This window comes from Malus domestica, chromosome 12 (assembly GCF_042453785.1).
Source record: "Malus domestica chromosome 12, GDT2T_hap1".
In the NCBI taxonomy this organism is placed as follows: domain Eukaryota; kingdom Viridiplantae; phylum Streptophyta; class Magnoliopsida; order Rosales; family Rosaceae; genus Malus; species Malus domestica.
The window spans coordinates 17894935-17919897 of NC_091672.1; the positions used below are offsets into that span (position 1 = coordinate 17894935).

At 38.9% G+C, this 24963-nt stretch overlaps 1 long non-coding RNA gene across 1 annotated transcript; it reads right to left on the minus strand.

The window, feature by feature from the left end:
* Window positions 1-1472: 1472 nt before the first annotated feature.
* LOC139190128 (uncharacterized) lies at window positions 1473-12816 on the minus strand. The gene is made up of 3 exons (XR_011574120.1): window positions 12717-12816; window positions 12101-12140; window positions 1473-1560 (listed from the first exon to the last, which is right to left on the minus strand). It is a non-coding gene; the product is annotated as an uncharacterized lncRNA (long non-coding RNA).
* Between the last annotated feature and the right edge of the window lie 12147 nt (window positions 12817-24963).

Consider the following 24963-nt stretch of genomic DNA (forward strand, 5'->3'; position numbering starts at 1 on the left):
TACTTCATGTCATTGTAAATTTCAATTCGCACCGGGATTCGGTGGGGCGCTTCTGGCGCGGTGGGAGAAACGAAAAATGGACATACCTTTGCTTGTTTTACTGCACCTTTGTTTGTCTGTAAGATCTCTCCATCTTTCTTGTCCACAAGAGAGAAAATAGATTGCAGGTCTAGCAGGGATAAAGATTAGCACATCAATAGTAAGAGTGATAAAGGAAAAAGTGATAAAAGAAAGGTTGATGGATTTTTGTGACAAGATGATCTTCCCTGTTTGACATGTTTGGCTTGCCGTCTCTACTCTGTGAGATTTTAGCTGACCGAGGTGAGAGGTAGATAATGCTTCACCAGATTTATGATGTTGTGCTTTCCACTGACATGAGAGCTTTTCGTGCTGATAACGTGTTGTAAAATCGACTGTGGGTGCAGTGGAATAAATGAAACAAGACACAAAATTTACGAGGTTCCTCTACAGTCAGTGTGACTGGAGTACGTCCTCGGGGCAGCAGTGGTGCTTTCATTATAATTTGAAATAATAGGAGTACAAAGATAACTCTCTCTATTATCTTCTCTCATCTTCCTCTATTCTCTCTCTTCCTCTTCCTTCTCTCTCTTCCTCTTCCTTCCTTCCTCTCTTTCTTTCCCGTGAACTCCCCTCACTTCATTCCTCTTCTTCCTTTATATAAACAAAAGAAAGCACTATTCACTTTACAAATTTTCCACAAATGAATAGTGAAAATACTGTGCATAAATAGTAACAAACTATTCATGTGGACCATCCACACACTATTTACAACATAAGGCTTATTATTTACCTTTATTATTATTTTTTTCATGTTGTCTGAATTATTTTCCCTAGATTAGTAGTGACAATTGCCTCTTTCGCAGAGAAACGGATTCTCTGCTTGTCTTGATAATGTTCCAACTTCTAATCAAAGTAAAACTCAAAGACTAACAGAGACAGAGACGTGCTTATTCTCATTCACAAAACTACCCAAAGGGGTGCTAAGAGACACTTTCCAAGTTAAATCTTCAATGGTTTCTAGTTCACAAAACTAAAAATTATCGTAGACAACCAAGAACATAAATAAAGATTAGCATGCTTCTTAAACAGGTTCTATTTTTCATATTTCCATTTTAATGTACCAACAAGGAAACGATAATATATTCCAAAATTAGCAGGTTACAGAGAAACACAAATATTGTTTTCAAGGATTTATATGATTGCGAATGTAATAGCTCCATATATAGTGAGGTAGGATAAATGATGGAAGAAGCACCAAAATTTAAGGTCCATAGGTTGAGAAGAGTCCATAGCATTGATCCATACATGGATATATTATTTTGCATAGATTGACAGTTTAGGTTCCAAACAAAGATTCGATTTATCAGCAAATGTGACATTCGTTATTCCTAAAATGTTGTTGATTCACAAATAAATAAATGAAAGTAATAGGAAAAGAAAGGTTTATCACAGGCTGGCTGAATCCAAGCTTAAAATGACTAAGATATTTTCCCGACGATGATTGCAAGGTGATTGTTGCCTGTGACTTCTGTCCTTCCCCTGACAACAATTTCATGAACTTGAGCCTAAAATAAATGTTGATAAGAGAATGATTAACCCCTTTGCTAGAATTGAAGAATCAAGTAATAGCATCTATAACCCATTTTAAAATTTTTGGTTGACTTCAAAGAATGAACTACTTTATAAACAGATTAGATTCTTTATAAACACCTCTAGGTAACAAAAGTAGGACATTCTTCACGAATTAACTCTCTCAAATAGGCTTAACTTTCAAATTATTTGGTCAGTCTTTCACCAAAAAAGCAAATCCACATTTCGATTTAAAAGTTGGGAAGCTATCTCGTATTTGGTTCAGAAGACATCATTCCCAAACATTTATAGAAGTTGGGGAGTTTTGGACAAAATTCTCGTATCCTTGCCAAAGTAAAATGAGTTCAGAGTAGGGATGGGCAACGGTTATGGTGAGTGGGTAACTGCGGTTATTTATTCATAACCGTTTATTTTCATACCCGCATAACCGTTTACCCATTGGGTAATTGTCTAAACAGTTATACTCATACCCATAACCGTTTATAAACGGTTAACCATACCCATAACCATGTACCCATTTAACTGTAACCGTTTAGTACCCATTTACACATTTATCATTTTTAAACCCGTTTATCCTTTCTTTTTTACCATGAGCGGTAGGTCTCGGGTTCGAGACTTGGGAGTAGCCTCTCCATAAATGGGGGTAAGGCTAGCCGACATTCACCTCTCCCAGACCGTGCGTAAAGCGGGAGCCTTGTGCACTGGGTACGACCTTTTTTACTCTTTTTTCACCCGTCTACGTTATTGTGGTCTATATTTATCTGACAGAGAGACTAGGGCCGGCGGTAGAGAGAGAGAGGAGAGAGATGTGTGTTTGTAGAATTGTAGGGGAATGTGTGTGTTGTTATCCCTCCTACATTGTGCCTTTATTTATAGTAGTAAAGGGAGAGAAGATATTCCTTCTCCTCTAAGTAATACAAGTTGTAATAGGAAATGATAACTAGAATCAAATCTAATCTAGGATTTACACAATCATACTTATTCTAGGAATGTTTACAACACTCCCCCTTGAGTGTGCAAATACTTAAGGTAGATTCAGCATCATGCAGAAGTTGAGGAAGTCGACTCGTCGGCACTGATTCCAAGGAACAACGCTTATTCTCAATAAGGTAGGAACTTGCATAAGTAGTAAGTCTCACTAAAAAACCCTAAGGCTATGGCTAAAAACCCAAGTAGGGACAAAATCCATAGTCTAAGGAAAAATGCGTGAGAAATGCAAAGTCAAAAGAAACGTCTACAGAACGTCATCAGGGATATGACCAGCCCAAGGTGGGTGCCTCGTTAAAACCTAGTTAGGTAGCAAAAACCCAGTGGGAAAAATGCTCCTAATCGTAGGGAAAAAGAGTACATTAAGATCAAGCAAGTATCCAGAAGATATTCCCCCTGAGTTTGACATAATTCCAAAGAGAAATAGCAAAGTTACAACTCAGAAAGTTTACGCATACCAATTCCATGAACAAGCTCTGAAACGTCGCCTTCGGTAGTGATTTGGTGAAGAGGTCGGCCAAATTGTCTTGTGATCGGATTTGCGTGACTTCAATCTTCTGATGCTCTTGTTGTTGATGTGTAAAGAAGAACTTTGGCGCAATATGCTTGGTGTTGTCTTCTTTGATGTAACCCTTCTTGAGCTGTTTGATGCAAGCTGCGTTGTCTTCAAAAATCGTCGTCGGGGCATTAACGGCGGGATGAAGATCACAGGAGCTTCGAATATGGCCCATTACTGCTCTCAACCAAAAGCATTCCCGAGTTGTTTCATGTAAGGCAAGAATTTCAGCATGGTTAGACGAAGTGGCAACTAAGGTCTGTTTAGTTGACCTCCAAGATATTGCGGTGTCTCCAACGGTAAAGACATAACCCGTTTGAGAATGCGCCTTGTGCGGATCAGATAAGTATCCAGCGTCGGCATAACCAACAAGGCGAGAATCAACCCGATGAGCATAGGGTGCGGCATCACTCGAGGATTCGTAGGGATAGAATAAGCCCAAATCCGTAGTACCCTTAAGGTAATGGAAGATGTCTTTCACGCCAGTCCAATGTCTGCGTGTTGGTACATTGCTGTATCTTGCCAAAAGATTAACAGCGAATGAGATGTCAGGTCTAGTGCATTGAGCTAAGTACAATAAAGCGCCTATCGCACTTAGATAAGGAACTTCATGCTCCAAAATCTCTTCATCATCCTCCTTCGGACGGAAGGGATCTCGCTTTGCATCTAGCGTACGAACGACCATAGAAGTACTCGAAAACTTCGCTTTATCCTTATTAAAACGGCGCAACACCTTCTGGGTGTAGTTCGATTGATGTACTAAGATTCCATCCGAACAATGCTCTATCTCGAGACCGAGACAGTATCGAGTCTTTCCTAGATCTTTCATCTCAAATTCTGACTTCAGGTGCGAAGCAGTTCTCGCGAGCTCTTCAGGAGTTCCGATGAGATTCATGTTATCGACATATACTGCAACAATCGCAAATCTGGAATGTGACTTCTTAATGAACACACAAGGGCATAGTTCGTTGTTCACATATCCCTGACTAGTCAAATACTCACTCAAACGGTTATACCATATTCTTCCGGATTGTTTCAAACCGTATAGTGAACGCCTCAGCCGAATTGAGAGCGTGTTCCGGGGTTTGGAAATATTTGAACCAGTCAATGTAAGTCCTTCGGGAACTTTCATATAAATTTCCGTATCAAGATCCCCATAGAGATACGCGGTTACTACGTCCATCAGCTGCATATCCAGTTTTTTAGAAACTACCAAACTGATAAGGTATCGAAAAGTAATCACATCCATAACGGGTGAGTAAGTTTCGTCATAGTCAATCCCAGGGCGTTGTGAGAAACCTTGTGCTACAAGACGAGCTTTGTAACGCATAATTTCGTTCTTCTCATTACGCTTCTGAACGAAAACCCACTTGTAGCCAACGGGCTTTACATGTGGAGGAGTAGGAACTACAGGTCCAAACACCTTACGTTTCGCAAGTGAATCAAGTTTGACTTGGATTGCTTGTTTCCAGTTTGACCAATCAGCTCTACATCGACATTCATCAACGGAACGTGGTTCAATGTCATCGCTCAACATAATCTCAGTAGCTACTGCAAATGTTAATGCATCGTCGACAATCATCTCATTTCTATGCCACACATCATCTAAGCTAGCATAATAGACCGAAATCTCACGATTCTCGAGAGAAGGATTCGTCTCTTCAATGACGCTTCCATAATCTAGAATTTCCTCATGAGTTGGGTAAAATGAGTAAGCGATAGTCGGATTCACGGTAGGCTCTTCAGGACCTTGTGCCATGGTTTTCCTCTTCCAGGGGTGTGAATCCTTTGAACCAAGGGGTCTGCCACGCTTTTGTGTAGGGGCAGATGATTGGCTAGCCGCTAATGTACGTGGATCACCAGAATTGGCATCCCGGGCTTCCAAGAGGGTAGTCCGTCGTACATTTGGTACATCTATCTTTGTAGGCGTATTCGCAGCTGGAATATGTGATCTTGTCATGCGCGCTAGATCGGTGAAAGCATCTGGCATGCTCTGAGCTATGCTTTGGAGATCTAATATGCGCTGCACTTCAGCTTTAGACTGAGCGGTGCGGGGATCTAAATGAGACAAAGTGGGAGTCGTCCACGATAATTCACATCGTTCATTAGGAACGTTGACGTTCTTATCTCCCCCTAACGGCAGGAAGACTTCTCATAGAAGTGACAATCCACGAAACGAGCGGTAAACAAATCGCCTGTCAAAGGTTCTAAGTAACGAATAATCGAAGGAGAATCATATCCGACATAGATTCCCATCCTTCGCTGAGGCCCCATTTTTGTACGTAAGGGCGGCGAAATCGGTACATAGACCGCACAACCAAAAACGCACAGATGCGATATGTCGAGTTCGCATCCGATGACCAACTGAAGGGCACTAAATGGTTGTGTCGCAACAGGCCTCAGGCGGACCAACTTTGCTACGTGCAATATTGCATGGCCCCAAGCAGCGATCGGGAGCTTGGTACGTATGACCAACGATCGAGCAATCATTTGTAAAAGCTTAATGAAAGCCTCTGTCAGGCCGTTCTGGGTGTGAACATGGGGTACAGGATGTTCAACTTCAACCCTAATCGACATGCAATAGTCATCAAAAGTTTTAGATGTGAATTCTCCAGCATTATCCAATCGCATAGATTTGATCGGATAATCAGGGTGGTGAGCCCTGAGCTTGTTAACCTGAGCCAACAGTTTGGAGAATGCAGCGTTCTTTGTGGACAACAAGCACACGTGTGACCAACGTGTAGAAGCGTCATCCAAAACCATAAAATATCTAAATGGTCCGCAGGGAGGTTGAATCGGTCCACAAATGTCCCCCTGAATCCGTTGTAGAAAAATGGGAAGATTCGAACGAATCTTGTCATAAAAAGGCTTAGTAATCAGCTTTCCCATAGAACATGTTTGACATGCGATTTCATGGATCGAACCTAAGCTTCGGGTTAGTGGATGCCCGTGTGAAGTTTTGAGGATACGGCGCATCGCTATTCGTCCAGGATGTCCCAAACGATCATGCCAAAGTGTAATTTCGTGCGCGGTCCCTGTGGTAGGGCCGGCCACATAGTGGCATTCTATGGGGCGTATGGTCGTAGTATACAGACCACTCGGGTTACGCTCCATCTTCTCTAGAATACGCTTCTGGCCATATTCGTAGGAAGTTACGCACAGAAATTCAACTCCGTTTTTTACGTGGGTTTCAGCGTGGTAATTGTTATCTCTAATGTCCTTGAAACTTAGTAACGTTCTTCCGGAACGTGGAGAATAAAGTGCCTCAGCAATGGTCAAGATTGTACCATTGGACAACATTATACGTGTTTTACCGTATCCTTCGATCAGGTTGGATGGGCCTGAGAGGGTTGTCAGAAGTGCATTCTTAGGTACGAAGTTAGTGAAATAGATGCGTTCACGCAAAACAGTATGCGTGGTTGCACTATCTGCCAGACAACTAACTTTCCCACTAGTCATACCTAGAATGAAAAATTAATTTGAATCGGTCACATGCATAAAAGTTTATAAAAACAAGTATCAATTCAAAATAATTTCATTTATTCAAGGATTAAAAACTTAATATCCAAAATAAATCGCCAACTAATAATCCAAAACATAAAGGAAAATTGTTCAAAATCAACCAAAAAACAAGGTGGGGTGCGGCCACTATGTGGAATTCGGCCCCAATTGTCTTATTTCAACTAAAAAAAGTCTATGTCTAAGATTCTAATATTCCATAGGAGTGGTATCCTCCTGAAAGTCAGAAACATCCATCTTTGTAGTCTCCGGTTCGTCCACTTGCATGAAGTTTGATTCAAACTTCTTACGACGAGAATGATATTCATCTACAACCTTCTTGGGAGCACGGCAAATACGGGACCAATGGTCCTTTGAACCACAATGATAGCACATATCGTCATTCATTGTGGCAAGTGCTTTGCCCTTATTCTTGAAGTTCGGGGCCTTAGGAGCGAGGTTTGGGCGCTTCTGGGCTTTGTTTCCTCCCTTGGATGGGCCGTGGCTCTGTTGACCTTGGTGGGATGGCTTCTGGCCGCCCTTACTACGCCTCTTTTGGCGTTTTGGGTGCTGATTAGTGCTATAATGTGTTTCAGACACAGCAGTAGCCCCAGTAGGTCGAGCTTGATGATTCTTCATCAACAGCTAGTTCGGCTTTTCAGCAAGAAGTAAAACAGAGATCAAATCCGAGAACTTAGTGAACTTCTGAGCTCTATATTGTTGCTGCAGGACAATATTAGAAGCAGAAAAGGTCGAGTAGGTCTTCTCCACGAGATCCTCTTCGGTCAAAGTTTTATTGCAAAACTTGAGAAGTGATCGGATTCGACAAACTTCAGAATTATATTCATTCACAGACTTAAAGTCTTGGAAGCGCAAGTGCTGCCAGTCGTGTCTTGCTTCAGGCAAGAATATGTCCTTTTGGTGATCCAAACGATCAGCCAAAGCGACCCATAATGCACGTGGATCCTCCTCAACAAGGTACTCAGTTTGCAGAGCGTCATGAATATGTTTTCGGATGAAGATCATAGCAGTGGCTTTTTCAGCTTCGCCAACAGGTTTATCTGTTGCTTCTTCAATAGCAGGACGCAAGTTCTTAGCAGTGAGGTGGAGCTTCACATCTTGAACCCACTTGAGGTAGTTCCTTCCAGAGACCTCCAAAGCAGTGAAGTCGAGTTTGTTCAAATTCGACATGTTCCTATCACAAATAGATGGACAAGATGTGGTTAGTGTAATGGAGAAAAATCAATCCATTCACATAGGAGTAGAACATACAGGTTCTAATAGACATGTATTGGTTTAATTTTGCATGAAAAACTTCGGGTTTCATGGGTGATATATTTAAGTGAAAACTTCAGGTTTTCAAATAAGGCATGTTTATAAGAAACTTCAGGTTTCAAAGTAATTATGAACTTCAGGTTCATATATTCCTGCAGGCAAACACAAATATATATATGCAAACAAATATGCAAAGAATATATGCAAAAATATTGTATAATGATAATGGAATTAATTTATTTTTGGTCTTCGGGGCCAAATTAAAGTGTGGGTGAAAATATAAAAACCCATATTATTTAAAAAAATATTAAATAATAAAATCTCGGGGCCTAAAAATATAGGCCGAGAACCCTTGGGTGTAGGCTGCAAGCCCACGGGGTGAGAAGGGGAATGGGCTGCTGTGTGCAGCCCCAAAAAACTCTTTTGTTTCACAGATACGGGCTGCAATAAGCAGGCCCAAAAAAAAAAACTAAAAAAATATGTTTTTCGGTCTGGGCCGCTGCAAGTGAGCCCAGCAAAAAATTTGTTTATTTTGTTTTCCGTGTCACACGGGCCGAGAGGCGGGAGCCCGTTAGGGCTTCGGGGTGCAGGACAAAACAAACCCAGCGGCGCTGGGTGTGCGTGGCCGAGGAAAAAGGTCGGAAAATTTGGGACGGCGCCACTGCAGGTGGTTGTCCATGGTTCAAAAAACACGACGAAGGCCGTGGGGGTCATTGCTAACCATAAATTTGGACGGAGAGTGAGGAATTCTCAACGTAGTAAAACCCTAGACTCGTCGATTGAAATTTCAAAGAAAAAATCGACTGTCAATCAAAAAAACTCGTCGGGGACGACTGCAGGTCGTCGGGGGTATCAGGGCATGGCTACAGGCCATGTTGTTTGACGGTTTCATGGGTGGCGACGCCTGCTGGGCGTCGGGTCTGGGTGTTGGGCCTGGAGCTGAGGCTCCAGGATTGGTTCTCGGCTCGGGAAAGATGGGGGATTGGTTGGGCCATCGCAGGCTGCGGGCCTGGTGGCTTGCGGCTTGCATGGTGCAAGTGCACGGGTTCGTACAGAACCCTAATTCCCCAATTCCAAATTTTTTCAATTCAATTATATTATATGCATGTATAATTTTAATGAATCACATATTTACGTTGATGCATATGCAAATAATAGTTTCAATGCATGTACATATGTAAGATTCAATTCATGGTAAATATCAAATTCACATAATTGTAGCAATTTTGGTTATGAAGCATACACAATTTATGTAGAATCTAAAATACGTTAAACGTAAAGTTGGGTCATGCATCATGGTGAATGTGAAGGATTTATTTTGAAAAACATGTTCATTTGAGCAACATCATATGGCATGCAATTAACAATTAAAGGCGGAATCATGCTTGCATGTACTCAAAAACAAAACATTACCATGAAATTCAAAGCCTAGTAGATTGGTGAACCATTAATCAACTCAAAACAAAGTGAGTTGAAATTATTACCTTTGTAGATTCCTCTTTGCATAAGCAAAGGCTAATCACCCAAAGAGATAGGGCCTTCATTCCTTGCTTCTTAGATCCATGGTTTTGAATGGAAAAATAGGTTTCTCCAAGTTCCCAAAATAGGGAACCTCTAAGTCTCTTCACCAAGGTTTGATTGTAGAAGAAATGAGTGACCTTGGAGTAGTAGGATTGCTAGATGTACCCTCCAAGGTGTTGGCCTCTTTAGAGAGAAAATGGAGAGACAATTCTCACCCATTTTCACCCAAAATAAACCCTTAATCACATTATGAATATTTGGCTATAAAGTCCTTTATATAGTCCCTTCAAATAAGTGACCTAAAGAACAAAAACCCTAATTCATCTACATGGCCGGCCTACTTTGGGATTTTTGGGCTTTTGGGCCTTTGTGAATCTTTATTCATTAAGTTGTCATACATCTTAAGTCAATGGGCTTGACATTCGAAGCCCATTGGGCCTTAAGGTCCAAAACTATCCCGAGGTCTTTAACGAACTTATTCGTTTGATTAATTAACATATTAATTAATCCTTGCCATAAATAAATGATTAAACCATTTAATCATTCTTACTCATTTCCGTTTAATCTTCAATCTCCACCTTTTATGGTGTGCGATCCATTAGGTTCCTTTTAGCGAGGCAGTGGGCGATTAAAACCATTTTACATCGATTGTGAATTGAAACAATTTTCAATTCTCCCTTTAGTGGTTATACACGTATAGGGCTTCCACAAACCATGGTTGATGCCTAGCAGCATGTCATGGTTACCCAAGCTAATCAGAAGAGGTTAGAGAACCTATTCAGTTCGGGATTACAAATGCAATACGGTCCTTCTCTAATCTAATACTCTTGACCACATTGTTTGGTATGATAGTTTATTTACTCATGTCTACTATCCAATGTGAATCGTTTGCTTATATGATTTCCTTGAATGTGATTTGGAACGCATTCCCCAATCTCATTCATACTCTGGCCAGAGATTCCAAATCATATCATAGAGTATTCTCCCTCAACTGTTTGAAGGTTAGAGATCCCTTGTTGCGCATTCACTTTTCTCTATAGCTAAGTGGCTTAACCCCAACGATGCCGTGACACCCCGAGGGGGTGAATTAGACATAATCAAAGATTAAGGACTTAACCACAAGACAACTGTGATGCCTCAGGTCAAAGGACTACTTTGCATTATCCCAACCATGAGTTCTCATGTGACATGGAATATAAGAACTCTTCGTTGATCACGTTCAGTGAACTCATTCTCTTATTGAGCACCTACGTACTTGTCTTGATGTCACACACACCAATGACTCGAGACTAGTCACTCTCCCTGAGAGAAGACACAGTACGTACTGATCTTAACGGACTGTCAATGCCCAATTGGTAATCCTATGATCAGGAACATTTAGGATGTGTCTACGAAAGAATGGTCTCATTAATCTAACTTCATTAGATTGCATTCTCCCAATCACATATTCCTTGGACTTTATCGTTTAAGCATATAACATTTATATGAGACGGCTCAAACAATAATCTTTGCCCTTTATATGTTAAACTAGATTAGTTTAACATTTGAAATGTCAGTAAAGTATCATCATATGATTGGTTTTAGGGCACATTTCCAACAGAATGTTCATGCTATCAGGGCTTGCAAAATATCGAGTTAAAAGTCGTTGTTTGGAAAGAACCTAATTGCGTGATGATATGGATGAACTGGTTTGATGCAGAAAAAAAATCTCCAATGTCAGATTCCTAAGCGCAGCAGTAAGAGCGTGCTAATAACTTGTTGTGGTCTATATTTATCTGACAGAGAGACTAGGGCCGGCGGCAGAGAGAGAGAAGAGAGAGAGGAGAGAGATGTGTGTTTGTAGAATTGTAGGGGAATGTGTGTGTTGTTATCCCTCCTACATTGTGCCTTTATTTATAGTAGTAAAGGGAGGGAAGATATTCCTTCTCCTCCAAGTAATACAAGTTGTAATAAGAAAGGATAACTAGAATCAAATCTAATATAGGATTTACACAATCATACTTATTCTAGGAATGTTTACAACATACGTGTTTTTTTTAACAACTTGAAAATTAAAAAAGAAAAATTTGTCATAATTTTATTTTCTAACAATTAAAAACCGTTATAGTTCATCATACATTTCAGCATTTTAATTTTTTAAGTCCGTATACCATTCCAATAATTGAAACAATAGTTTACACATGATATTTTTAACTATTAGCAATGAAGGTAATATAAAATTTGCTAAGTATTCTTGGGTTATGAAAACTGTTAAAAGATAGTATTCTTAGGTTATTTGACTCGGAATGTAAAATATTAACATAATATATATAATGGACCATGAAATTTAAAGTGGTTAAGGAAAACTGTATTATATTAGCTATAGAAATCATGCACTATAGTCAATAGCATTGGTCTAAGTTTTGTCCGATAGGGAACATGGTTTGTGTTAATTTTACATATATAAAATAAATGGGTAAATGGTTACCAGTTTATAACCGTGGTTAATACTCATAACCGCCCATTTAAATTTCACGAGTAAACTGTTATACCCATAACTGTTTATTTATCTAAACGGTTACCCATAACCGTAACCGTGAAATTTAAATGGACAGGTAACTACGGTTACCCAAATCGATGGGTATTTGCCCATCCCTAGTTCAGAGGGGTTACCAGTTCACATACTGGTAAAGCAGCACATGCAATATTGAATCTGCAAATCGAACAAAAAAGCATCAGCCTTCAAATCTTTTTCAATTCAACAAATATTGCAGCAAAAAAAATAAAAAAAAAAGCACTCTATAAGGCAATCAACAGCTAAAACATCATAAAAATCACCAAACTCAATTTTCAATCACTTAAAATTAGATCGAGAAAGAGTATATCGTGGATATAGGTTGCAAGAGAAGTGGAGAGGAAAGTATCTTTGCTCCAGCCCACGACATGCTTCTTGATCTTTCAACTATTCCACCCCGCCTATTTTTCTTTGCACCCATCGAAGAAAACAAAGAGTCACAATGTTTCAATGAAGCTAAAGAGTTTGGAAAACCTCTCAATATCTTCTTATCATCCTGATCTCCGCCCTTGGATCTCATCGACAACCCAATTCCCTCCAACAAGTCCCACAAAGTCACAAAAAAAGAAAAAAAAATCAAATGAAAATCCATTTCTAAATCCAAAATCACAGAAAGGAAATATCAACATAAACCACCCATTTCTAAATCCAAAATCACAAAACCCCCATATTTGAACAAAAGAAAACCCCAGATGTAGGATCCGAATAACTCACCAAGAAACACTATCCTTTATGGGTAAAAATTTTCTTCGAATCAAACCGAAATCATCTACTAGTTGGGTAGTTTTTCAACAAAGCGGAGATTTGTGTGAGAAAGAGCAAGAGAGAGGGGTAGAAACTGAAGGAATAGTCTAGAAGATGTAGTCGAAGCAGAGCCGTCGACGATGATGGACACGTGGCATAAGAGGGCAAAACTGTCATATTATTGTAGAAACGCGGAAGGAAAATGAAGAGGACGAAAATTTTGAGGGGCAGTTTAGCCACTTTACTGTTAATGAACAGTAACCGAGAGTTTGGGTTTTAGTATATATAATATAAATTGTCTCTTATTTAAATAACTTATTATTTTCTCAAATTATATTGGCCGGTTATTGTATAATAATAGTTATATATCGCTCATTTTGAAAAATTTAAACTAATTATAATAGGGTATTTGGAAAATGAAACATTCTGTAATTATAACAAATTGTTGTTAACCACCATAGGGTGATCCAATGTTTAGAGATGAATTTCAGACTCGTATTCTAAACGGCACGTTCTGAGTTCAATTCATGGTACTGGTGAACCACACGATAATCGTCAGGAGAAAACTAAAATGATTATGTGAGTCTTCTCGGCTCCCAAAAAAATGGACTGTAACAACCCACAAAATTTGGTCCCAAAATGACTTTGCATGGTTTTCTAGCCTTTAGTTTAAGTTTCGACGTGTACCAACCTACTTAGGCATTGTGCATGGGCCGATTCACTTTTTCCTTCCTCTTTTCACCTTTTCCCCTAATTCCCCTTAAATTAGTTTCCTTTTGCCTTTGGCGATGCTCGAGTGTTTGGTCCATACCCAAAGGACTGTGGGGATCGCAACAACACCATAAAAAACCACAAACCAGTGGGACCAAACCAACGTCGCCGATCTAAGCATCATCCTACCTCCCGAGCCAGTACGACATCACATTGACGATAAGAGTTCTGACACGTGTTAGATTCTTCTGGCAGACTGCACCCATGAACAAAATAGGGTCAACGTCCCAAGCATTGCCTGCGCTTGTTGTCTTGTAGCTGTCAAGTTGGCGTCCCCAGTTGCAAATCTCACTCCCTCCACCGAGTTCCATTTTAGTCCTGTTTCTACAGCTAAAATTTGTCCCTTATGTTTTTTGCAGGCTTACTTTTTTTTTTTTTTTTTTTCTCTCCCCTCTTAATCTCTTTCTTTCCTTCATCTCTTATTTAAAATTAAGTCATGTTAATATTTTATTTTGAATTTTTTATATAAAAAAAGACCATAAAAAAAAATTTAGTATCTAGTCCCTAGTTTTTAATGGTCATTGACTAAGATCTTATCAATTTTTAGATTTTGATCAAAGTCTCTAATATTAATGTATTAATGAATTAATGAATTAAATGTCAGTTACATAATTTTTTTAAATAAAAATTAGTAATTGATTTAGGGTTTTAATACTCACATCCTTATTAAACTCCTAATTAATTATCAATTCAAAACATTTCTAAAATATAAAAAATAAAATTAGAATAAGTTTGTACAATATTTTATAAAATGTTTCAATTTAATCTTATATGTTCCAATTCATATAATTCTTCAATTTTTTTTCTAATTTTAAATGTACCCATTCTTAAATATATCAATTTGTTATCTGTAAAATGTACCTTTTTAAATATAAAATCTACCTATTTTTTATATAAAATTCATTCAATCTTTTTTTCTAATCCATTTTTTAAACTTATATGGGTACATTATATGATTTGAGAATGTATCCATGTCAAGTTTAATAGAAAAAAATTTAATAATATTATTAAAAATTAGAAATAAATTATTACATTAATGTCAAAAACTTCGATTAAAAACTGAAAACCACAAAGGTTTTGGTCAAAGAACATTGATAGTTAGGGACCGCATCCAAAGTCTCCTAAAAAAATTGAAAAAATAGGAGGAAAATAGATGGATGGTATTAGAAAGGGAGAGAATTCTACTCTCCCTGTACCTCTCTCATCCTTATCTTAGCCACCGGTAACTCCCGTTCTAAGTACCAGTCATTAGCAAATCATGATCTGCCACATCAACATTGGTGCTAATAATGGTCTAAGGAAAAATGCATGAGAAATGCAAAGTTAAATAAAACGTCTACGGGACGTCCTCAAGGACATGAAAAACCCAAGGTGGGAAAAATGCTTCTAATTGTAGGGGAAAATAGTACATTAAGATCAAGTAAGTATACTTTAGGATACTCCCCTAGTTTGACATAATTCCAAAGAGAACTAGCAATGTTACAACTTAGAAAGTCTACGCATACCAATTCCTTGAACAAGCTTCTAAAACGTCGCATTCGGTAGTGATTTGGTTAAAAGGTCGGCCAAATTGTCTTATGAACGGATTTGCGTGACTTCAATCTTCTAATGCTCTTGTTCTTGATGTGAGAATAAAAACTTCGGGGCAATGTACTTGGTGTTATCTCCTTTGATGTAACCTTGCTTGAGTTGTTCGATGCATGTTGTGTTGTCTTCATAGATCGTCATCAGGACATCAACAACGAGGTAGAGATCGCAAAAGCTTTAAAAATGGCCCACAACTGCTCTTAACCAAAAGCATTCCTGAGTTGCTTCGTGTAAGGCTAGAATTTCAGCATGGTTAGACAAAGTGGCAACTAAGGTCTGTTTAGTTAACCTCTAAGAGATTGTGATGCCTCCAACATCAGGACATAACCCGTATGAGAGCATGCCTTGTGCTATTCAAATAAGTATCCTATGTCGGCATAACCAACAAGGCGAGAATTGACTCAAGATAAGGGGTGTGGCATCACTCGAGAATCTGTAGGGATAAAACAAGCCCAGATTCGTAGTATCATTCAGGTAACGGAAGATGTCTTTAACACTAGTCCAGTGTCTACGTGATGGTACACTACTGTATCTTGCCAAAAGATTAACAATGAATGAAATGTCGAGTCTAGTGCATTGAGCTAAGTACAATAAAGCGTTTATCGCACTTAGATAAGGAACTTTAGGTTTCAAAATCTCTTCATTATCCTCCTTTGGACGGAAGGGATCTTGTTTTGCATCTAGCGATTAAACAACCATATTTGACGGTTTTGCTTTATCCTCAGTAAATCGACACAACACCCTTGGGTGTAGTTCAATTGATGTACTAAGATTTCATCTGAACGATGCTCTATCTCGAGATCGAGACAGTATCGAGTCTTTCCTAGATTTTTCATCTCAAATTCTGACTTCAAGTGCACGACAATTCTCGCGAACTCTTCAAAAGTTCCGATGAGATTCATGTCATCAACATATACTGCAACAATCGCAAAACTGGAATGTGACTTCTTAATGAACAAACAAGAGCATAGTTCGTTGTTCACATATCCCTAACTAGTCAAATACTCACTCAGATTGTAATACCACATTCTTCCGGATTGCTTTAAACTATAGAGTGAATGCCTCAGCCGATTTAAGAGCGTGTCCCAGGTTTGGAAATATTTGATCCAGTCAATGTAAGTCCTTTGGGAACTTTCATATAAATTTCTATATCAAGATCCCAATAAAGATACTTAGTTACTACGTCCATCAACTGCATACTTAGTTTTTCAAAAACTACCAAACTAATAAGGTAGCGAAAAGTAAACACATCCATAACAGGTGAATAAGTTTCGTCATAGTCAATCCTAGGGCGTTGTGAGAAGCCTTACGCAACAAGACGAGCTTTATAACGCATAATTTTGTTTTTCTCATTACTCTTCCCAACGAAAATCCACTTATAGCCAACGAGCTTCACATGTGGAGGAGTATGAGCTACATGCCCAAACACCTTACGTTTCGCAAGCGAATCGAGTTTGACTTGGATTGCTTGTTTCTAGTTTGACCAATCAGTTCTACATCGACATTCATCAACAGAACAAGGTTCAATGTCATCGCTCAACATGATCTCAGTAGCTACTGCATATGCTAATGCATCATCGATGATCATCTCATTTCTATACCAAACATCATCCAAGCTAGCGTAATGGACCAAAATCTCACGATTCTCAGGAAGTGGATTAGTCTCTTCAAGAACGCTTCCATAATCCAAAATTTTTTCATGAGTTAGATATAATGAATAGGCGACAATCAGATTCACGGTAGGCTCTTCGAGGGCCTATGTTGTGGGTTTCCTCTTTCGGGGGTGTGAATCATTTGAACCAAGTGGTCTGCCATATTTTTGTGTAAATGCAGATGAATGGCTAGCTGCTAATGTACGTGGATCGGCCAAAGTGGTGTCTCGAGCCTCCAGGGAGGAAGTCCATCATACATTTGGTTCATCCATTTTTGTAGGCACATTTGCAACTAGAATATGTGATCTTGTCACTCGCACTAGATCTGTGACAGCATTTAGCATACTCTAAGCTACGCTTTGAAGATCTAATATGCGTTGCATTTCAGTCTCAGACTGAGCAGTGCAGGAATCTAAACGAGACAAAATAAGAGTCGTCTACGATAATTCGCGTCGTTCTTCAGAAATATCGACGTTCTTATCTCCCTCTAAAGAAGGGAAGATTGTCTCATATAAGTGAAAATCTGTGAAACGAAAGGTAAACTGATCGCCTGTTAAAGGTTCTAAGTAATGAATGATTGAAGGAGAATCATATCCGACATAGATTCCCATTCTTTGCTAAGGCCCTATTTTTGTACGTAAGGGCTGCAAAATCAGTACATAGGCCACTGTTGACCCTAAAAACTACAAAGCCTACGTGGCGCGCAGGCCGAGTAATTAATAAGCTAACTACGTCCTTCGGTGATTGCGGGGCGTGCCAACTCGTCGGCCGAGCTCGGCCGAGGAGTAAATTTGTTGATGTTGCGTTGAGCGCGCTGCTGACTTCTGTGTCTTGCGATTGCGGCCGAGGAAGGAACAATTCTCGGCCTCTTGGGTTCTAGAGCCTGAAGACAAGGCTGCTAATTTGTGAAGTTCAATCTCAAATTCGGCTGTCAATGTGCCGAATACAGTAACCTGGTAACACCTCACTTCGCCGAGAAGGCTGATGAGATGACCTCGACCAATAAGGATTCGGAAATCCTTCTCGACCGAGACTTGGATAGGTAACCAGTCGTCCTCGCCGTAGTGCTGTTGATGCCAACGGAAGATGCTGCGAGATCGGCTGATTCTACGGTGACAGAGCTATCTATGCCGACTTAAGATATCACCGGTTGCCTTCACAGTGCTGTTGATGCCAACGGAAGATGTGTCGGCGAAAAAAGAAAATAAAAAATCTCAAGGTGTTGAGAAAGTTTGCGCAGGGCAGTTTTGTGTGTGTGTTGGAGCCCCTAAGATATTGCACGACCTCTTGTATTTATAGGACTTGGATATCTGCTTGGCACAACCTGATAATATTGTAGAGTCCAGCTGTAACTCAAACTTGCAGAGCAAAAATTGATCGTGTCAGAGGCTTATCCTTCATATTGTTGTTTGTGACTTTTCAAATAGGATAAAAACCCATCTAGTCTTATCACATCACACTAGAAGTCTAGCCCACCTAGGCTTCTTGTCTTGATAACTTCAACATAGCCTTCCTTTATCCCATGCATGCATAATAAAATATAACCCCATCATATTTAAAAGCCTAGCCTAGCTAGGCTTTCTTTTCTTGTCATATGCAGGTTACGGCATAATCATATATATATATATATATATATATATATATATATATAATTATATAATAGGCATCCAAACCGAATTGCTCTAACACACACGGTACACTGCTAACAAATCCAAATTACATTGGACTGTTCCACCTGTCTCTCCGTTGGGATATAATTTTGTCTTGTTTATCTGGTTTAAGAAGATGCAGATAATTCAGATTAAAAGATAATTATAATATTATCCTTTAATAATCAAATTATCTCCACTTTCTCATCCAGTAGTTGAGAATCATGCCCACTCAACGGCCTGAATCGCTTGGGCCGATGATGTAAAATTGGGTCCAAACAGCCACACAACAAAAAACGTGCAAATACGATATGTCGGGTTTATATCTAGTGACGAACTGAATGGCGCTATATGGTTGGGTCACAACAGGCCTCAGGTGGACTAACATGGTTGCGTGCAATATTGCATGGCCTTAAGCAGTGATCGGGAGCTTGGTACGTATAACCAACGATCGAGCAATCATTTGTAAGCTCTTAATGAATGCCTCTACCAGGCCGTTCTAGTGTGAACATGAGGTACTGGATGTTCAACTTTAACCCCAACCAACATGCAATAGTCATCAAAAGTTTTAAATGTGAATTCTACAGCATTATCCAATCGAATAAATTTGATTGGATAATCAGGGTAGTGAGCCATGAGCTTGATAACCTGAGCCAACAATTTGGAGAATGCAGCGTTCGTTGTGGACAACAAGCACACTATGACCAACTTGTGAAAGCGTCAACCAAAACCATAAAATATCTAAATGGTCCACAAAGAGGGTGAATCAGTCCACAAATGTCCTCCTGAATTCTTTGTGGAAAAATTGGAATATTCGAACTAATCTTGTCATAAGAAGGCGTCAGTATAAGATTTCCCATTGAGTAGGTTAGACATGCGATTCCTTGAATCGAACCTAAACTTCGGGTTTGTGGATGCCCATGTGATGATTTGAGGATACGGCGTATCGCTGTTCATCCAAGGTGTCTCATACGATCATGCCAAAGTGTAATTTCATGCATGGTCCTAGAGGTAGGGCAGGCCACATAGTGTCTCTCGGGATAAGCATCATCTTCTCTATAATACTCTTCTGGCCGTATTCGTAAAAATATTATGCACAGAAATTCAACTCCAATTTCTACATAGGTTTCAGCATGGTAATTATTATCTCTACTATCTTTGAAACTTAACAACGTTCTTCCGGAGCATGAAAAATAGAGTGCCTCATCAATGGTCAAAATTATACCATTGGACAACATTATGCATGCCTTACCGTATCCTTCGATCAAGTTGGATGGCCCTAAAAAGGTTGTTAGATGTGCATTCTTAGGTATAAAGTTAGTGAAATAGATGCGTCCATGTAAAACGGTATGCATAGTTGCACTATCTGCCAAACAACTAACTTTCCCACTAGTTATACCTAGGAATAAAAATTAATTTGAATCGATCACACGGATAAAAGTTCTAAAAACAAATATCCATTCAAAATAATTTAAGTATTCAAGGATGGTAATTAATTAAAAACTTAATATCCAAAAAATAAATCACCAACAAATAATCCAAACATAAAGGAAAATTGTTCAAAATTAAACCAAAAACACAAGGGGAGGTTCAGCCACTAGGTGGAATTCAACCCCATTGTCTAAAATTCAACTAGAAAATAGTTTATGTCTAAGATTCTAATCTTCCATAGAGGTGGTATCCTCCTGAAAATCAGAGAGCACCATCTTCGTACTTTCCAATTCATCCACTAGCACAAAGTTTGATTCAAACTTCTTACGACGAGAATGATATTCAGCTACAACCTTCTAAGGAGCTAAGCAAACACGAGACCAATGGTCCTTTGAACCACAGCGATAACACATGTCTACATTCATGGTTTCAGGTGCTTTACCCTTATTTTTGAAGTTTGGGGCCTTGGGAACGAGGTTAGGGCACTTTTGGGCTTGGTTTCCTCCTTTAGATGGACCTTGGCTCTGTTGACCTTGACAGGGTGGCTTTTAGCTGCCCCTACCACGCCTATTTTGGCGTTTGGGCATTTGTTTGTGCTATAATGTGCTTTAGGCACAACAGTCGCCCCAGTAGATCAAGCTTGGTGATTTTTCATTAACAGTTGATTTTGTTTTTCAGTGAAAAGTAAAACAGAGATTAAATCTGAAAACTTAGTGAACTTTTGAGCCCTATATTGTTGTTGTATAACAATATTAGTAGCAGAGAATGTCGAATAGATCTTCTCTGGGAGATCTTCTTCGATCAATGCCTCGTTACAGAACTTGAGAAGTGATCGGATTTGATAAACTGCATAATTATATTCATTCACAGACTTAAAGTCTTGGAAGTGTAAATGCTGCTAGTCATGTCTTGCTTCAGGGAAGAAGATTTCATTTTGGTGATCAAAGCGATCAGCCAAAGTCACCCATAGTGCTCGTGGATCCTCCTTAGCAAGGTACTCAGTTTACAGGGCGTCATGAATATGTATTCGGATGAAGATCATGGCAGTGGCTCTCTCAACTTCGCCAATTGGGTTATCAGTCTCATCTTCAATGGTAGGACGTAAATTCTTTGTAGTGAGATGGAGTTTCACATCTTGGACCCCCTTAAGGTAGCTACTTCCAGATACCTCTAAAACGGTGAAGTCAAGTTTGTTCAAATTTGACATGTTCTTATCACACAATAAATGGACAAGATGTTGTTAGTGTAATGGAGAAAAATCAATCCATTCACATAGGAGTAAAACATTCAGGTTCTAATAGAGATGTATTGGTTTAAATTTACATGAAAAATCTTCAAGTTTTCATGGGTGATGTTTTTATTGAAAAATTCAGGTTTTCAAATAAGGTATGTTTCTAGAAACTTCATATTTCAAAATAATTATGAACTTCAGGTTCATATGTTCCTGCAGACAAATGCAAATATATATACAGAAATATGCAAATAGAACTTCAGGTCTATAATTATAATTGAATTAATTATTTAGACTTCGGGCCAAATTTAGAGTGTGGGTGAAAAAATTATAAAACCCATAGGGCCTAAAAAATAGGTATTTAAACTCGGGGCCTAAAATAATAGGCCAAAGCCCACGGGTGGGCTGATTAAATTGAGAACCGTGAGGTCCAGGCCCAAAAACTGGGATGGGGTTAGGCACGGGCTGCAAAGCATAGGCCTAGATAGGGCGCTGATCAGGTGTAGTGGGGAGCACGGGTACCCCAGCGAGGCTGGGATTTGGTGTGTCCCAACGCAGGAAAACCACAATAGCTGCGTAGGCTGGGATCCGGAACGGCACAAACATATATACACCAACAAAGGCTGTGATTGTATGTGACGCATTGCATGAGAGAGACTGCAGAAACCTGGAAAGGCTCAACTAGTTATCGCACCAAGTTATCACTAAGGCCCAAAAGGCTGATGATGTGGATCAAGGCGATGGACACTAATAGGCCCTATAAAAGGGTGATGTGCGAGATCGACCAAAGGAATTGAGGCCCATTAGGGCTTGGGTTTGGATCTTCAGGCCACCCCAGCAGCGTTGGGCATGGGGATCCACCGAGGGTGGTGAGAACTGAAGGGATTCGAGTAAATCCTACGAAAAACTCACGAAATTCTTCTGGAATTTTGAAGATCGTTGGTGAAAACGATGAGTTTTGTCTAAATCACACGACTGCAGGTCATGTTTTCATCGAAAAAATCGACGGGATGAACCTTAGCTTTAAGTCGAGGGTTCCAAATGAGGACAATGGTGCCTAAAACGCACCATTTGGTTCTAGGCTTGTTGCCTTGTAATTCGTGGCTGGGTCGGGCTAGCCAAGCCGACGCAGGCTACTGGCTTAGTGCTGGTGGCTCACACGGTTGCGCTGCATAGAGCCGTCGATGTTAGGGTTTTACGAAACACCCATTTTCAGATTAATTCAACATATAATTTAATGCATGAGCATATATATGATGCAATTCATGGCAATATTAATTCACATAATTCAACAATTATGGATATAATGCATGCACAATTTATATAGAATCTAAATTTCAAAAAAACGTAAAGTTGGGTCATGCATTATGGTGAATGTTCATGCTATCAGGGCAGCAAATATATCGAGATAAAAACTGTTGTTTTGAAAGAACCTGATAGCGTGATGATATTGATGAACTGGTTTGATGCAAAAAATTTCCACGTCAGATTCCTAAATGCAGCGGTAGTAGCGTGCTGATAACGTGTTGTGACCTATACTTAACTAATAGTGAAAGGGGCTAGCGACACGAAGAGAAATGTGTTTGTAGGGTTGTGTAGAGGATATGTTATTCTCCCTTTGCAGTGCCTTTATTTATAGTAATAAGATAGAAAATAAATCTTTCTCCTCCAAGGAATACAAGTCCTAATAGGAAACAATAACTAGAATTAAATCTAATCTAGGATTTACACAATCACACTAAAATAAAAAATTTATAACATAATCTTCATTATTCGTACAAAATAAAATTTTGGACACTAAAACAAATTTCAAAATATGAAATCTTAACGAATAAATTGTGTCTTTTGACAAAAAAAACAAACAAACAAAAATAACAAATAAATTGTGTCTTACATTGTAAATAGAAAATGTTTATGCGCTATTTTTTTTATCTCATTGACAACACCCTTCTTATTTTTTCAGCGATTGGATTGAACAATTTAAAAGAGATCGAAATAAAAAATTAAGATGGTATGTAGAAAATGAAATAATGTGCATAAATCATTCCCCTAGAGTACTTAAAACTTATCTCTTTATTAGTTTGTTATTTTACCAAAAAAAAAAATTGTCTTAGTTGTTCATATCTAAAGTTACTTGTGTTGACCCTAGAAATTATAAAACTCACATGGCGCGCAGGCCGAGTTACTACTGAGCTAACTACGTCGTTCTTGTTGATACGAGCGTGCCAACTCGCGATCGAGCTCAGTCGAGTGACTATAAAAGATGTGGTGGTGTCGCGACAAAACGCATTGCTAACTTTTGATTAGGTGCACATTTTTTGTTTATGTTAACATAATATTTTTGTGAACATTTTAACAAAAAAAAAAATTCAAATTCTGACACTAATTTTTTTTTTCTCACAAAAACGTAATTAGAATGAGTGAATTTAGTACAAGTGAACTGAGTGTAGAAGGTGAAGTTGTTGTAAGTTTTGGTTTAGATAATTTGGTATTTATAGGAATGATGAGAGAATAAAATGAAAAAGTAACCCAAATTAAAAATATTAATATTTCAACGGAGGCATTATGAAAAGAGAAAACAAAAGAATTTGAAAATCAACATGAGAGAGTAACCTAAATTGACAGTTATTTAATTGGAACCGTTGATCTTTCAATGGTAAAAAAAACTGAAAAGCAAGAATCAATATAGACCCTCCATTTTAAACGGTTGAAAAGAAAAGAAAAGAAGACTAGGCCATGAGACAGGGATCCACGCTTGCTTTTCCACTTAAATTGTCATATTGGGTTCACCATTTCAGTCCCTATAAAGTCCCTATATGTGCGTACATACACCAAATATATGGCAAGTCCTTATACTTTAGGGACTCACTTTCTAATCCGTTGAAGATTCATTTTGTCCCTGTATTTGTTATATACTCATTTTATACGGTGGTTGTCCCTATATGAGGGACTCCACTAGAGATGTTCTAAGGACCTAAAACCTGAATACAAGGTTATGCCTTCGACTACGAAATTCAATCTTCTGCATCGGGTCTCGCTGCTTCAACTATATTTGTGTAAATATAAGTCCACTTAATTGGGATCAAGCTGTTGGGAATGTCGTTCGACCGTCAGAATGCCAAACTCTAAAGTGCACATAGGAGTAACCAATCATAGAACACCTTACTTCACTAGAAAGTTAATGAAGTGACCTCGTTTGGCAAAAGAATAGAAGACTCCTCGCCTGCTAAGACTTGAATAGATAACCAACCAAGCTTGAAATAATGTTGTTAGTCCAAGCTAAAGATACTTCTCGATCGACTAGTTGTGTTAATCTAAACTTAATATGTCGCCAGTTGCCAACACAGTGATGTTAGTCCAAACTAAAGGTGTGTTTAAGAAAGGGTTAGGGTAGTTAGTATTTTTCTTAAGGTATGAGAAGGTTTTGCATAGAGCGTAGAGTTGTGCGTTTAGTTGAAGGTCCTCCCTATGTTGCAAAACCACTTCTATTTATCGAGATGAATTTCGTGACAGCCAAGTCAACCGAAGTATAGTCCAACTAGGACTATGACTCCTCGACACCCACTTGGATATCCTTGATGTTATCTCATCAAACCCATCATCTACTGAAACTCTATCTCCATCTTGTCTTGACCACTTTGACTTGAACCATGACTCTAAACCTAGTACCTTTATGTACCCAATTCATTCATTCTCCGATAGATTTTGATTCTTAGAATGATTTGAATCTTAACAAAAATTCATCATGATCCTTAACAATTTTACTTCATTCAGGACTAGACCGTGCCACGCCTTAGTAATCCCAATTCCATTATTACTCGGTAGAATCGTCCATTCCTATGTAGAAAGAGCCACATGGCCTAAAAACCACCATTGGGCTGAGAGTCACAACCTTC